The 15,755-nt window shown below is 39.4% G+C and overlaps 1 long non-coding RNA gene across 1 annotated transcript in view; it reads left to right on the top strand.

The window, feature by feature from the left end:
* LOC131401079 (uncharacterized) overlaps positions 1-15,755 on the top strand; it is a 277,389-nt gene that overhangs the window by 186,105 nt on the left and 75,529 nt on the right. The window contains exon 2 of the long non-coding RNA XR_009217541.1: positions 8,611-8,702. This is a non-coding gene — a long non-coding RNA (uncharacterized LOC131401079). The remainder of the gene's footprint in view (positions 1-8,610; positions 8,703-15,755) is intronic.

Raw genomic sequence — 15,755 nt, 5'->3', positions numbered from 1 at the left:
TTTTCTTGTCTGTTTACATATAGCTTGGCTTCTGCATAGCTAATGTATCCTAGAATAGAGAGTAGAAACCACATTAGCTAGTAGAGGCTCAAAGATCTTGCTCCTTAACTACTTTTTAAAATATGTATTATTTATCAAGCACTTCCTGTGTTCCAAGCAGTGTATTAAAAGCTTTTATGTGTATTATCTTATTTAATCCTGAGAAAAACTGCATAAGTTAGTTATTTTATTAGCTATTAGGAAACTAAAGTCCAGAGAAATTAAAAGTAACTTTTCCAAGGTTAAAAGCTAGTAGATGGCGAAGCCTGAATTTAAATCAAGTCCCTCCCGACTGCACAGTCTTCATTTATAGCCACTACGTTGCACAAAATCATTAAAGAAAGCAGTTGAAAAAAATCAATTATAAACATAAGGGGAGCTTGAACTCCTTAAACAGTGGGCAAGAAAGAGAAGTAGAGAAATGTGGCTTATTATTTAAAATTCCAGTGCAGCGTGATCTAGAAAAACACAAATTAACCTGGAAATTATCCATTTAATGGTAACTGCAGTGAACTATGATAGTGTCACCATGGAGTTTTGCAAAGGATACTATCCAAACACATGGAGAATAATTAACTGCTTTTACCTAAAATGAGAAATAGCAGGTATTAAAGAATCCTACAGTATAACCCCCTTCAAAAGGGGCAAACGAATGCTTGAGGTTTTAATTTTATTTTTAATATTTACCCAGGGATAGAGGGGGAGTCTTTGACAAATTTTAAAGGTCCAGTGAACAAGCATAGTACTTATTTCTAATACATGGCTATCTTTCCCAGGGAATTCAGTTTCCAGTATGATATCTTGTGTTTCAGTTTGGTATTTGCTCTTTGTGACATTTTGGGTATTAGTGCTTAAGTGGAAATATTACATTTTCCTTTAAATATGATTTGGAAAAGCTGTCTGTTTTAGAAAATATGAGTTTATTAAACTGTTTTAAGGATAATGCTTATGTTCATTATGGCTTATGCCTTTTATTAATAAACTCTATATTTTATTTACAATATTGTTATGTTTATTATTGAGTCTTTAAACATATATTTTTGTATATCACTTATTACATGCTCACTTGTTATTTTTGTTACTTACAAAGTTGGCATCTAAAAACTAATTACTAAGAAAAACACATCTTCAATTATTTGGTAGAATTCAGTAGTAGAGCATAACCTGATTTGTGGAATTTTTTTTCTCTCAGGAAAACATCCATTCCACAAAGTGAAGCATGCCTTTAACATTTGTTTTTGTCTCTAGTATTTTGGCATATTATTTTGAAAAGGACATGTAGCTGCCGACAAAATATATCAATCATAAAAATGATCCAAAGAATCGAAATGGGATCTATAAAATGAGAAGAAAGAATTCTCTGGATATGCCACTGGTTTGTGTGTAACGCTGGGCAGGCCACTTTCCCTCTGTAGGCCTTAGTTTCTCCATAGATAAAACCTGGACAAAGGCTCCTATAAGTCTGATATTCTTGGAATTAAACAAAAATAAATTGGTATGAGGTAGGCTGGATACCTTCCATTTGCCCCCCCCAGATCCATGCTCTACCCTCATGTGTGCATCAGGAGACTGACCCAAGTAGAGTTTCTGGTTGAGTTTGGCCAATGGGGAGCCCTGGAAGGAGATCAGAGAGAGAGAGGGTAGTAAAATTAGAGTATTTATCTCCCTCATTTCCTCCCTTGGTAGGGGTTTTGTCATGGCTGCATCTTCATATGTCCCTCTTCATCACTTCAGTCCTGGATTGGGTGAGTTCAGCACTACTGTTCTAGCCCCAAGCTACCATGCCACCCTGTCAGCATCTTCTGTAAATAGGCTATTTTTTCTATTACACGTACCTCAAATTCCCAGTTTGAGTGTGCCATCTGTTTCCTGTCAGGACCCCAACTGATACAGGGAGTGACTCGATACTCTTACAGAAACTGAAGATTGACCCTAAGAAGGATACTGGCCAAGTGTTTTGTCTCTGTTAAGAATAGAGGAAAAGGTAAAGTTCAGATATTGCAATGGAAGAATATTATGTTAGGCAGAAAATGATCTGTTTGACTAAATGATTTTATTCTCGATTGGTAAGATTATTAAGAACATAATTTAGGCTGATATTTACAAATACTGGAGCCCAAGGGCTATGTGGCTATAATTGCACTGGCCCATAGATAGACATAAAGACTATGTGGTAAGGCTGCATAAAGCTAAACTTCTCTAGTTAAAAAAAGTGGCTTTACTGAGATTAATCATTCCTACCTTTTTGGTGTTGAAATGTTTTTTATTTTAAGAAATGATGCAATCAGTAGAAGTAGTTTTGTTGTTGTCCTTACTTGACAAAACAAAGAGATGACAACCTTATGAAGGTCTCCCTAAAAGAAAATGTATTGGTCTATGAAATCTACAAATCTAGGAAGCACTGGGCAAGGGCACCATCTTTCAACGGATTTCAGAGTTGAATTTCTCTGAAGCAGAGCGTTGGACAGGATGCTCTTTAGTATCCAAGTTTCTTTGACTTCCTGCTCTGAATTATTTGGGGCTGAAAACACAAGAAGTATGAATCACAAATTCTTCTTCTGGTTTGTTAGCAAGTGTTTATGACTTCTAAATATATCTTGATTTCCAGGCTATAGGAGGAATGAGAGACTTTTATTTTTGTTTTATTACTTTTTCATTTAAAATGTGAAAGAAAAAAAAAGTGATGTTTCACAGCCTTTTATCATTTCCAAGCCTCAGCAGGAACTGCAAGGTTTTCAAAGCTCAAATATCTTCTCCTCCTTATAACTAAATCCCCCATCATCTCCCTGATAATAGGCTTGCTTTAATGGTGCTCCCGGTGGACCTTGGGTTGGTTGGATTCTTCTGTCTCTTCCATTCCTTTCTCCCTCTCTTTATCCCTCCCAACTGCTTGACTCACACAGAGGGCTTGTTTCTTAAAAAAGGGGCAATTTTGCCTGGCATCCCAGGCCGTATCAAGAGGTTTATTAGCGAAAGAGGACCCACTAAGACCCACCAGTGTCTACTATCCTACATAAAACCATAGACTGTCAGATCTGAAAATACTCCTTTGATAGCATCACAGGCTTCTATCCTGTGGATCATGTATCCCTATGGGATCCTAGAGTTATGGTAAGGGCTCTTTTAATCCATACGTACATCTCCAGGCTACATAAACTATTAGTCTCAGACACAAAGGAGCTACAATTTTTCAAAGATTTGAAGATATGGTTGTGATACAGAGTTAGTGTGTCTTTTAGTATATATGTATTTTCTCAATCACTTTTTGCTAAAATATTAACAATGCCCTTATGGGTGAACCTCAGAATTTTTGAAACTAAAAAAGGAGACTTTGCAAGAAAAGACTGCAATGATTGTTAAGTTAAAAGGGCAGGTGATACAATAGTATGTATAGTATGATCCCATATATATTTTCAAAGATATAAACTCATACAAGAAAGCTGTGGTTATCTCTGGGGAAAGATAAAGAAGATGTTCATTCTTTAATTTACTCATGTACTACTGTTTGACATTTTTACAATGAGTAAATATTATTTGCATTGGATGAGTTCCTGGTTAGGGAGGGGGAGGTGGTTCACAAAATAATAACAGATGAAGGCAATGCATTGTGACTAACACTGACATGATGATAATAAAAGTAAATACTTCTGTAGCACTTATAATATGTGAGGCATTATTCTAAGTGTCTTAAATATATTTACTCCATATTATCCCCATTTTAGATACTGAGGCCTGAGAATTAAGTCATTTGCACAAGGTCACATAGCTGGTAAATTATGGAGCGGGACCTGAACCCAGTCAGTCTGACACCTAAATTCATCCTCTTAACTACTAGATCCTGAGAAGGAAAGACTTAGCCCAGCCTGGGGATTTGGAGTGCTCAAGTGTGGTTTCTTAAATAAATATTAGCTCATCTGGCCCTAGGGGATTAGACACAAGAGTACTGTGCCTCACACAGGGCTCAAATATCCCAGCTGTTGCACCTACTACCCTTGGGCCTCTGGATACATTGCTAATCAAGGGGAATTCCCTGTCCAGTTGCCTTCAGATGCTTTGGGTGGACTAACAAGTCAAATGCTTCCATACCCAACATTTTATTTGGAATTCAATATCACATTATGGAACAGGTAGTACCGCAATTTTATAGATGGAGAATCCAAGACTCAGAAAGATGAAGTGTCTTGCCCAAGTTCACACAACTGGGAAGTGGTTATAATTTGAAACCCAAGTATTCTTCTGCTAGAGTAATTTCTTCCCACTACATTATGGTATTTTGAAGAGATCTGCTAGCTGTAGGCAGTGGAATAGGTCCCCAGACACCTCCCATGCACCCCGGTGGTGTCCAGGTGCCTCCTGGTGTGACTCAGCTCCACTTGTCTTCCCAACCCTGCCCCTCCCACCTCCATCTTTATCTGATTATGACCAATTTTCTAGTTCCAAAGGTGGAACTAAGAGTAGAGTATTTCCCCTTCTAAATGAGTGGGCCTTTACACAGAAAGCACGGACTCACAGATGTGAGTAAAACAAAGGCAAGTTTTAGAGTCACATCTTGTCTAGACCAGGGGGAATAAAAGGATTAGAGTTTCTCCCACTTGGGCAGAGTGTAGAAAAGGAAGGTGGGTCTGTCTTCTTTGGTTATAGAAAACAATTCCAATGGAAAGTTCTAGCAGGGATGACAGCAATGTTTGACACCAGGAATTTGTCCAGTTACTTCAGGCTGCCCTGAATAGGAGGCCATGGGTATAGTCACAACTCTTATCAAGAGCAGCCAGGTATTCAATACCTAGGTTGCCCAGGCATTAGTAATTTACCACCCCTTTTCAATTACATTGCTAAAAGCCACTACTGCATTTGAAATGTAGTATTTGGGCCCCAATCAAACTGCTGCATTATAATCAATTTATTTTTGTCTGATTTTCACTTAAGGCCTGCAGGCTTTAAATCATTAAAAGAACACTCTGGTGACCAAAGGAACAAAGTCTCATTTAAAACTGGTATTTGCTTGGAGGTTCAATGCTGCCAAAGACGATTCTCCCACAACCCTTATAACTACACACCTCACTTCATACAATAGTCTAGCAAGACCACTGTTTTACCTACACACTCTAGCCCTAGTACTGAGAGACTGGGGCTCTGGTTAACCTAATAAATGGTTAATTTTGAGTTGAGGAGCCCTACAGAGAGCAATGGCTGACAGGGCATGGCCTTGGTGGTTTGGTCTAGATGTCATTTCCTGGGGTAAGGAGGAAGATCATCCGTAATATGAGCTCCTGCTGGAGTAGACTAAGGTTAGAGGGTGAGGAGGGAAGATGAAAGGGACTAAGGACCTGGAGCCTGACTTTTGGAGATGTCATAGACAAGACTGTATGATATTAGGAACTTAGAGAGAATGCACAGGGGTTGCCTGGGAGTAACTGAAGGGAAAGCTGGAAGGATTTGTGGTAGTAACTGGATGTTTGAATTTGATATTTTAAGAGTGGATCAATTCTAGGTAACGACAATAGCCAGGGTGGCTGAGGAGAGATAGAACATAAAAACACTGCAGACGAGAAGGTCAAAGGACCTGAGAGCCCAGATGTCAGGTGGGTCATCTCTTGGAACCTTGAAGTCATCCAGGGTGATGTTAGGGAAGAAGACAGTGAGCCAGGTGCCAATATGTGCAACAAATGATGAAGATTAACCAGGAAGTTAGGAGGTGATAGCAAAGAAAAGGGGTAAAGATCAATATACTCAGATGATATGAGTCTAAATCTGAGAGGGTTTTTTTATCCCTATAGCGATGGAGGAGCAAATGAATTTACTGGCTCAATAACTAATAGCTCTCCTGCTGAATTCATCCCCAATATTTAGGGGATAAAGCATTACAAATTCTCTCTTGCCAGTCCAAGTTCTCTCTCATTCCCAGTCCTGCCTACTCATATTCCCCTGTCTCTCCACCCATATCCCAACAGATATCAAAGGACAGATTATCCTGGAAGACTCCTGTCTGCATCCTTGCAAAGGGCAGAAAGCTGAGCATTACTTATACTTAGGTTTAGGAGTGCATCGTATGAACCTGGATGAAACCAGATAGGGCCAACTTGGAAGCTACCCTGCATGCAAGAAATCTGGACAGCCCCAGCCCTATATAATTGCTTAGGGGTATCTGGTATCATCAGAATCAGTGTCAAGAAATTAGAGGTGCCCTTCTAATTTCACTCTCTCATCTCCACTAAAAGAGCCAATCCCAAAGTCAGCAATACTATCTATATACTGTACTATCTGTCTATAGAGTGGCTTGCCTGAGCCAGGCCTATTCTAGCCACTCCTACCTACAGGGTTTTGGTTGAGAGATGTCCACATGGAAAATATTAACTCAAAATAAAAGTGGCTGAAAAGAGGAGATGAAAGCCATGACTGCCTTAACTTCAAAATGAAGCTTCCATCAGCTTGTTCCAGGCTGTAGCTGGCACTGCTAGGAGTAACAAGAAAAAGATGAATGCAATTCAAAAGCAATTTACTGCACGTGAAGGCCCTGTGCCATGCGTCATGCTGCACACTGCAGACAGCCAATAAAGAAATAAGTTGCTGTACTTAAATATAAGGAGGCATGGAAGAAACAGGCACCTAATACAAGTTAATAAAAGTCAGAAATTGATCAGCACTATAATGAAAGAAGTACACACAAATTACTCTGAGTGTGCTGAGGGGGGAGGGTTGGCTTCTGGATAGAGGAATCCAAGAAGGATATACAGAGGAGGTGGCATTTGACCTGGGCCTTGAAGAATGAATTGGATTTCCATATATACAGATGAGGTGCAGGGAACAGCATGAATAAATGCATGAAGTCAGGATAATGCAGAATACAGAATATGTAGTGATGCAAGTGAGAGAAGATGAGGATAGAAAGTAATGCGGACAGTTAATATTTGTGGATCACTTGTTATATGCCACGCACAGTGCTGAGAGTTTAATATGTATTAATTAATCCTCAAAAAAAGCCCTATGAGATAGGCTAATATTATTATCATTATCATCTCAACTTGACAGTTCAGAAACTGAGGTCTAGAGAAATTAAGTAACTTGCTCAAGAACCCACAGCCAGTAAGTTGCAGAGCCAATATCCAAACCTAGGAAGATTGTATCCAAACAAAACATATGCTGGCAACCTCTATATCACATTACCTTTCAACAAAGGCTGGAAGAAGATCATGAAGGTCCTTGAATGCCAGGATAAGGATTTGGGGCTCTATCTTGTTGTCCTTTGTTTGATTTCCAGCTTTAGAACTCACTAGCTGAGTGATCTTGGGCAAGTTACTTAATTTATCTGAACTCTCATTTCTAAATTGGTAAAGTGGAGATGATATAAAATATGGGAATTAAATATGATATAAAGCACCATAGATTGGCATGAAATGGATACTTAGTAAATGTAGATGCCACTATTCATAGTATAATTAGTATGAAATGGGGCGATGTTCCAGGTGGAAGGAATAGACTGAAGTTTTCCAGTATTGCTGGAATATGGGCTATGATGATATATGGTGATGAGGCTGGGAAAGGAATGTGAGGACCAGCTTATGAAAGACTTTGAATATGACCCTGAAGCATTTGGCTTTTATTCGGCAAGTGACAAGGGATCTATTAAGCAGAATGAATTTTAGAAGGGCATGTGTGAAAGATGGGAGGAAAAATACATAGCTGTAAATGACAGCCAACAACCACTTGCTTTATATCTGGTCTTGACATAGGTACTGTGAGGCATGTAGAGATGAAGCCCCTGGATTCTAACCAGTATGGGTGATAAGACTGGAAGCCAGTGCTGGTTCACCAAAACCAAGTGATGTAGTAGGAATGTAAAATGGTAAAACAACTTTGGAAGACAGTTTGGCAATTTCTTAAAAAGTTAAAAATACACTTACCATATGACCAACGTCTAGATATTTAACCTAGAGAATTAAAAACTTATGTTCACCCAAAACTCTGTACATGAATGTTTATAGTAGCCCTATTCAAAATCACCAAAAACTGGAAATGACCCAAATGTCCACTAACAGTTGATTGGATAAACAAACTGTAATATATCCATACCATGGGATACTACTTAGGAATAAAAAGGAACCAACTACTGATACATGTAATAGCATGGATGAATTTGAAAATACACTATGTTAAGTAAAATAAGCCAGAGACAAAAGGCTGCATACTATATGATTCTATTTACATGACATTCTAGTAAAAGCAAAATTACAGGAACAGAGAACAAATCAATGGTTGCTACGGGTTAGAGGTGGGGGAGATTGCAACTAGGATGAGGCAGTGTTGGGCGAAATTTGGGGTTATTGAAACTGTGCTTTATCCTGATTGTAGTGATGGTTACATGAATTTATGCATATGTGAGAGCTCATAGAACTATATACCACCAAAAAGTAATTTTTTAAAAAAGATAAAGTTCAATATTTTACTGTGGAAAAATTATTGCAATTCAGGCAACATTTTCCATCTTCAGAAATCCATGCAAAAAATGAAAATAAATTTTCCTATGATAGTTACAAAAATGATGAATATTAATCTTATTTTGTCCATTAACAGGGTTACTAGACTGACAGCATGCAGGCAGATGTTGACTAACACCTTATTGAAATCAAGTTATTCAAAGTTGTGACATCATTGTGGACTATTGGGTGAGTTTGTGACTGAACAACTAATCTTAATGGGGGCTAATTAATGTAAAAGTCTGTATTCAAGCATTACAGGGTTCTCTCTTCAGCTCTATCCAACTTTATATTTGTATAAGTAACTTAGATGAAGACACTGGTCATTCAAATTTATGGATCAAGCTGGATGGGATAGTTAATCAGGATTTTAAATAATTATACATTTATTTGTGCAGGTTGGAGCAAAGTGACACTTAGTGGGAAAAAAATCAAATTCCTGTGTAAGAACATGATTGACCGTACAGGAGAGAGGTAGGATATATAATCTAGGCTTAGAGGATTCTGTGATGGGCATCACAGTGTCAGATAGCATTCAGAATCTGTCTCTACAGCACAGACCCTCACTTAGTATATATGCCAATCTTGGGGCCTCAAATATTAATAAGGTTGCAGACACATTGAATTGTATCCAGAGGGTAGTGAGGAGGCTGGGGGGTGGGGGACCTGGAGCCGAGGTCCCTAAAGGGACAGCTGAAGAAGATGGGGGTGTTTTGCCAAGAGAATATTCAGAGGGACAGGGACTCAGACCTTTGAAAGACTTTCACAAGGCAGAAGGAGCAGACTGGGTCTGAGAGACCCAGGTGGCCACTTCAGAGCAAGAAGAAATTTCATCTTATTATAAGAAAGAACTTTTAGCCAGTCAATGATGCCCCTGGATAGAGTGGGCTGCTTCAATGAGTAGTAAATTTCTTGCCAGCAGAGCTGTGCAAGGAGAAGCTGCCTTAGTGTTAGTGTGAAACCAGACTTCTACATTGAATAGAATGATGGTTCTCCAAACTGAGAGTGCAGTGCATCAGTATCACCTGGCAGCTAGATATAGATTCAGATTCTTGGGCCTCCAGCTTCAGGGTCCAATTCAGGAGGTCTTAGTGGGGCTAGGGAATGTGCATCTCTAACAAATGCTCCTAAGTGATTCTAATCCCACTTTGGGCAATAGACTTTTGAGGGTTGGCTGATTAATATTGGCACCAGCAGTAAGGAAGGGAAAGAAAGCTGGACTGGTAGTCAGGTGGGCTAAGCTCCTGTCCTGGCTCTTGCCCTGTAGAAGCTTTTGCAAGTCCCTTCCCCTTTTGGGCCCCAGTCTGTACAATGGTGAATGTTCTTCTAATTTCTTCATTTTAAATCAGTGGAACTCATCTTTTCTTCAAACAAAATCTTAGACAAAACCCCATATTTGAAGCAAATCTTGAACTGCTCTGGTGCCTTTGTGTGTGTGTGTAGTGCAAGAGGGTTTTCCCAACTCAACATGCCCCACCCAAAGCCCCAGAGGCTCCTCTGTAGGGTTTGAAAGTTTCTGCTCTGGGATCTGCTGTATGCCATAGTTCTGATAACCCAGGGCATTTGGGTCTTGTGACCCTCATGCTTGAGTCCCTGTACCTGCTTCTGACATGGTACCTGTGTTCAGCCCTGCCATCTCCCTCCATCCTGCACACACTGCCTGCGAGTGACCACCATGACCCCATCAGGCCCCTGAGCAAGACTCTCTCTTGCCAGGCTACCAGCCCCTCACTGCTCTCCAGTGGTTCCCCCCCCACAGTCCCTGCCGGTTTTGTTCTCCAGCCTCTAGTTCCCAGTGCACCCCTGTCCCAGCCAGCTTGCCTGGGGCCAAGGCAGGGTGGGGTACTGGAAATAGCTTCAAACAGGGCTTTAGAAAGCCTCCCCCAAATCTCCTTATCTAGTCTTCAGTTCCCCGAATTGTCTCTCAAGTCTGCCCTGTCACTCTACTTTGCTTCAGATGACTTCTCATGCAAAGCAGACCAAGAGCCCTTGGTGATCAGCCCCTGTTAATTTATCCAGCCTTTTTATCTCCTGCCTCCTCTGGGTCATCAAATTTTGTTGCCATCTGTGGAGTGGCTGTACAAGGGTTGAATACATTCAACCTTCATTGAATCCAGTAAAGAGTCCTTTGTGCCTTAGAATTGTCTGCCTGAGCTGGGCGATAAAATAAGAGTTGAAGGCCATTCGGAACCAGAGAGACTATGGGAATAAAAACAACAACTATCATTTATTGAGCCTCTCATATATGACAGTCAATTTCCTCTTCGTTGCCTTATTTAATTCTCATATCAACTCTGTGAAGTCAGTACCATTAGTACCCTTGTTTTCCAGATGAGGAAACTCAGGCTCAGGGCAGTTAACCTCTGAGCTGTAAATACAGAGTTGGGATTATGGGCCCATGCTCTAGTGATCACAGAGGTGGTATTTTTGAACTTCATAACACATAGTAGTAGACGGAGGCTACTCTGGCCATTCTAAAGAAACAGGTACAAAGTCCTGGGGGAGTACAATGGTTATCTCCCTGTGGTCCTAGGAATATGTCATCCTTTTCTCAGTCCTGTTCCTGCCTGGTGGCAAAGTTCTGCTCTGAGTCTCCGCAAATCCGCAAGATGGGAACCCCCTACTGTGCAGCTGGGCAGTGCCAGAAAAGGGGGAATAAGTAACAATGGATGCAATGACCCTGGGGTTTTCCCCAGGAAAATAAGGAAAGCAACAGTCCCTGGGCTGGGTGGTAGGTCAAATTAGATCCACGGTTCTTGAACCTGATTGGGCATCAGAGCCTCCCATAGAATGATGTGCATACATGTTCCTGGGCCTCACCCCTGAGATTCTGATCCAGCAGATGACCTTAAGACCCAGGAATCTGAATTGGAATACACTCTCCTAGTAATGTGGATGCAAGTTTTTCTGGACTGCCTTGCTCTCAGTAGAGAGTTAGACCAAAAAGCCTTTCAGATCTCTTCCAGCTTTGAGATACTTGCTGTTTTAAGTATTAAAGCTATATGGCATGGAAGATAAGTATCATGGTCAGATCAGAAAGAGAGGAGAGAAATGTGAGTACCAATAGTTAGAAATGCATGGTCACAGATGGCTTCATCTGAGTCGTCACAATTGTGTTGAGTCTTGAAGCAGGAATGAAAGTCGGCTAGGTACAGAAGAGGTAAATGGTACTCTAGGCAAGAGAGGTTGGGGTGCAAAGCCTCAAAGACAGGAATGATTATGGTTGATGTGTGGTGGGGTGTGGTGTAAAAGCCGAGATAAAGAACTCAGTCAGTGTCCTTGAAGCTAATAATAGGAGATAACTTTGGTAGAGAGGGGCCAAATTAAAATGGGTATTGGATGCTACCCAGAGGATTTAGGCTTAAGAAATGAATGGGGGCCTTTGAAAGCTCTGGTGCATGGAAGAAAAGGGAGTCTAAATATTTAAGACCTCTAAATATTTAATGGGGTCTAAATATTAAGAGCCCTTAAGCAATATTTTTGAAAATTTTTTGAAAATGTACATCACCACTTGGTATACACACACACACGTGTGTGTATGTATGACAGAGACCAAAATTTCCTGAAACCAATTATCACTAAAGACCAATATGATGCACTCTGATGTCATATGTGTTTGCGTGTGTGTATGAAGCAAATTGAATATATACACATTTTATATGTATATAAATTGAATATGAATACATAATATATGTAAATTGAGTATATACATATATTTATGAAACTGCTAGTCCCAATCCACCCACTAAATTAATTTCATGACTTCCTAATGTGTTATAAACCACAGTTTGGGAAACACTGGTCTGAAGGAAATTAGATAATTTCTGCCCTTGCCAATTACTGTTTGTGCTAATAGGCAACTATTAACTGGTCTAATGGAAATGCTTTAGAAATTCCATAGACATTTGATCTTAGTTTCATTTTTGAAATATATTTTAAGGATGTTTTAAACAATTGTAGTCAAAAACAACATTGACAGTCAAATGTATAGATGTGTGATGCACTAAATTTGAACTCTTTGGAAACCAGTTATGCATTAACTTGGACTGCATGGTTAATTTGCTTTTCATGCAGACATTGAAATAAGGCTCCTAGCATGCTTGCACTTTATATTTAACCTTCTTCTAATTGTGTCATTGTTAACGAAGGCGCTAGTTCTGTCCTAGTCTTTCTTTGAATTCAGCCTGTACATATCCACTCAAGTGTATAACCAAGGTTCAGCCCCATTGGTTTGGCACATGCACTCTTCTGGACATGATAGTCTGCTGCACAATATCGGAAGAATATGTAACATGTTGAATTGTGATAATAGTCTACTATGGATAGTTTAAGTACTTGCACTAAGCTTTAGGTATGTCTTTTCTAACTTATATTTATTACTAGCTGTTTTAACTGGTGCTGTTCAGAGACATCAAGAACCTTATTAAATACAGTTTAATAGAACGAATAAAATAGTTATTCTTGGGTTTATACTATTAATTTTATTTGCAGTGATTAATGTGTAACAGTGATAATTTTAAACTTTGAAACACATTACTTTATAGACCACATTTGTTGTTCTACTGTAAATCCCTGAAGCTCCTCATTCTATAGCATGCTATGTAGATTTGCCTATGTGAGAAGCAGCTCCACAACAAGTTAACGCCTGCCTTTGGAGGATTTGCTATTGTGACTTGCAATAGTGGTTGTGCTATCGCACAAATTGTCCTAGGTATTATGGATTTTGAAAGCAAATGAGGTCATTCAAGGGTAGCTGGAGGATTTATATTAACACTCTTTACCACACCATTTTGAAATGTGCTATTGTAACCCCAGTTTTAAGCTTTTTAATTGTCTGCATTCCAAATCTACTCCACAAATTCAGTTTTCTGTGCTTTGAGATCTCAGAAGCTGGCTCCAACATGACCCAACCATTGGAACAAAGTGTACTTTTAGGCTCACCTTTCCATTTCAGGGAACTGAAGCAATGTTAGATTACTTAGCAGAGTCTATTTGAGTTTATTTGAAATCTCTGTTTTCTCTCTCTGGGGCATGTCTCCTTCCAAGTGGCTGCCAACAGTAGTCCCTTTTGCTGGATTTTTCAGCTGCATGGGAAAGAGCCTCTCGCATTGGCAATCATGTGAGTCCTGGATTACACTTTGGTTTCATCTGTTCTGGAGGTGAACGCTTCTTTATTGGTACTCAGCTTTTCCTTATGTTGGAACTCAGTCACAGTTGCTGTGTCGCTGGCACCTAGCACAGGTTAGGCATATGGTAGGTGCCCCATAAATCTTTGCTAAAAGGGTGAATGAAATATCGCTTTGTGCATTAAGACATTTCTGGCCCCTCCGAAATCCATTGCTTCCTTCACTTAGATCCAACGGCACTTTGTCCATATGTTTATTAAAGCTTTTTTTATACCATATTGTAATTATCCATTTGTGTATCCATTTTGCTCATTAGACTGCAGTCTTCTTATGGGAAAGAATGATCCCATGTACCTGCTGGACATTTGGATGTCTTTGAGAAAATGTCTATGAGTTCCTCTGCCTATTTTTTAATCAGATTTGTTTTTTTGTGTTTTTGTTTTTGTTATTGAGTTATATGAATTCTTTACATATTTTAGATAGTATGTATATATATAGCATATATATATAGTATATAGTATATATAGCATCAGATATATGGTTGCAATTTTTTTTCTTTCATTTGATAAGTTGCCTTTTCATTTTGTTGATTGTTTCTTTTGCTGTGCAGCTTTTTAGTTTGATGTAGTGCCACTTGTTGATTTTTGCTTTTGTTGCTTGTGCTTTTGGTGTCATATCCAAAGAATCGTTGCCCAGTCCAATGTCAAGGAGTCTTCTCTCTTTTCTTGTAGGAGTTTTAAAATATCAGGTCTTATGTTTAAGTCTTTAATCCATTTAAAGCTAATTTTTGTGGGTGGCGTAAGATAGGTGTCCAATTTCATTTTTTCTGCATGTGGCTATTCAGTTTTCCCAACTCCACTTGTTGAAAAGACTATCCTTTCCCCTTTGAGCATTCTTGGCTTCCTTGTAAAATATTAGTCGAATGTATATGTAGGGAGTTATTTCTGTGCTTTCTACTCTGTTCCATTGGTCTATGTGTCTATTTTTATGCCAGTACCACACTTTTAATTACTATAACTTTGCAGTATAGTTTGAAATCAGGAAGTGTGATGCCTCCGGCTTTGTTCTTCTTTCTCAGGATTGCTTTGGCTATTCAGATACTTTTGTGATTCTATACAAATTTTAAGATTCTTTTTTGTAGTTCTGTGAAAAATGCCATTGGAATTTTGATGGGGATTGCATTGAATCCATAAGTGGCTTTGGGGAAAAATATATTCTTGAATAATTAATGTAGCTCTTTGAAGGCAGGATTAGCCTCATTTTCATCTCTCTTTTTTCAAAGCTTACCACAGAGTCTGCCACACAGTAGGTGCTCAGCATACGTGAGTTCTTTTCCTCTGTGCTGCCCACCCTTTTCTTCTGTTGACTTTCTTCTTATCGTTGAAGGATTTATCTCTTTCAGTTGGAGGAAGCCCAGATGTGCAGAGCTGTCTCCTCTCTCAGACATTCTGGAATACAATCTTTACAAAGAGCTGCCTGTGTCTCCAGCCTGGAACTATGTTTCATTGACCTGCACTAAGATCTCATGGATTGCCTTACTACAGCTGATCTGGAGTTCATCCAGAGATAATGGCTAATGCTCCATCTCTTGCTTGAGCTTAAGCTGTGATCACTGTTTATTTCATTTCTGTTAAATGTGTTCAATACAAACAGCATAAGGAAAACTCCCTAGAGGCTCTAGGGTGCATCCTGGGTTGGTATGCATAATATAGGAAAGAACTAATTCTGATTATCCCATGTTCTCCTACCTCATCAGGTTACAGATGAGGAGACTGAGGTCCAGAGAGAGAATGGGACTGGTATGAGGTCAATTTGGCAGGCAGTGACAGATTAGGGCCTGTATCTCCTGACAATGCTAAGATCTTCCTATCCATTGATGATATAGTTATATTCAGGGTGCCTCAAAAAGAAGTTTACAGCGCAATGTGGTTACAAAGCTATAAGAATATGTTTAAAGAATAAAGATGTTCTCAGTCCTGTCACTTAATCTCAAAGGTTCTTTTCAGTTATGTACCATTCTCATCTCCTCTCTGGACTGTGAGCTTCTTAAGGGCAGGTCCCATATCTGATGCATTTCTGTATTCCTAGTAGGTATTAATTTTTTTTATTGAATGAA

This window comes from Diceros bicornis, chromosome X (genome assembly GCF_020826845.1).
Source record: "Diceros bicornis minor isolate mBicDic1 chromosome X, mDicBic1.mat.cur, whole genome shotgun sequence".
Classification (NCBI taxonomy): Eukaryota; Metazoa; Chordata; class Mammalia; order Perissodactyla; family Rhinocerotidae; genus Diceros; species Diceros bicornis.
This window is presented reverse-complemented; position numbering and strand designations above follow the sequence as displayed.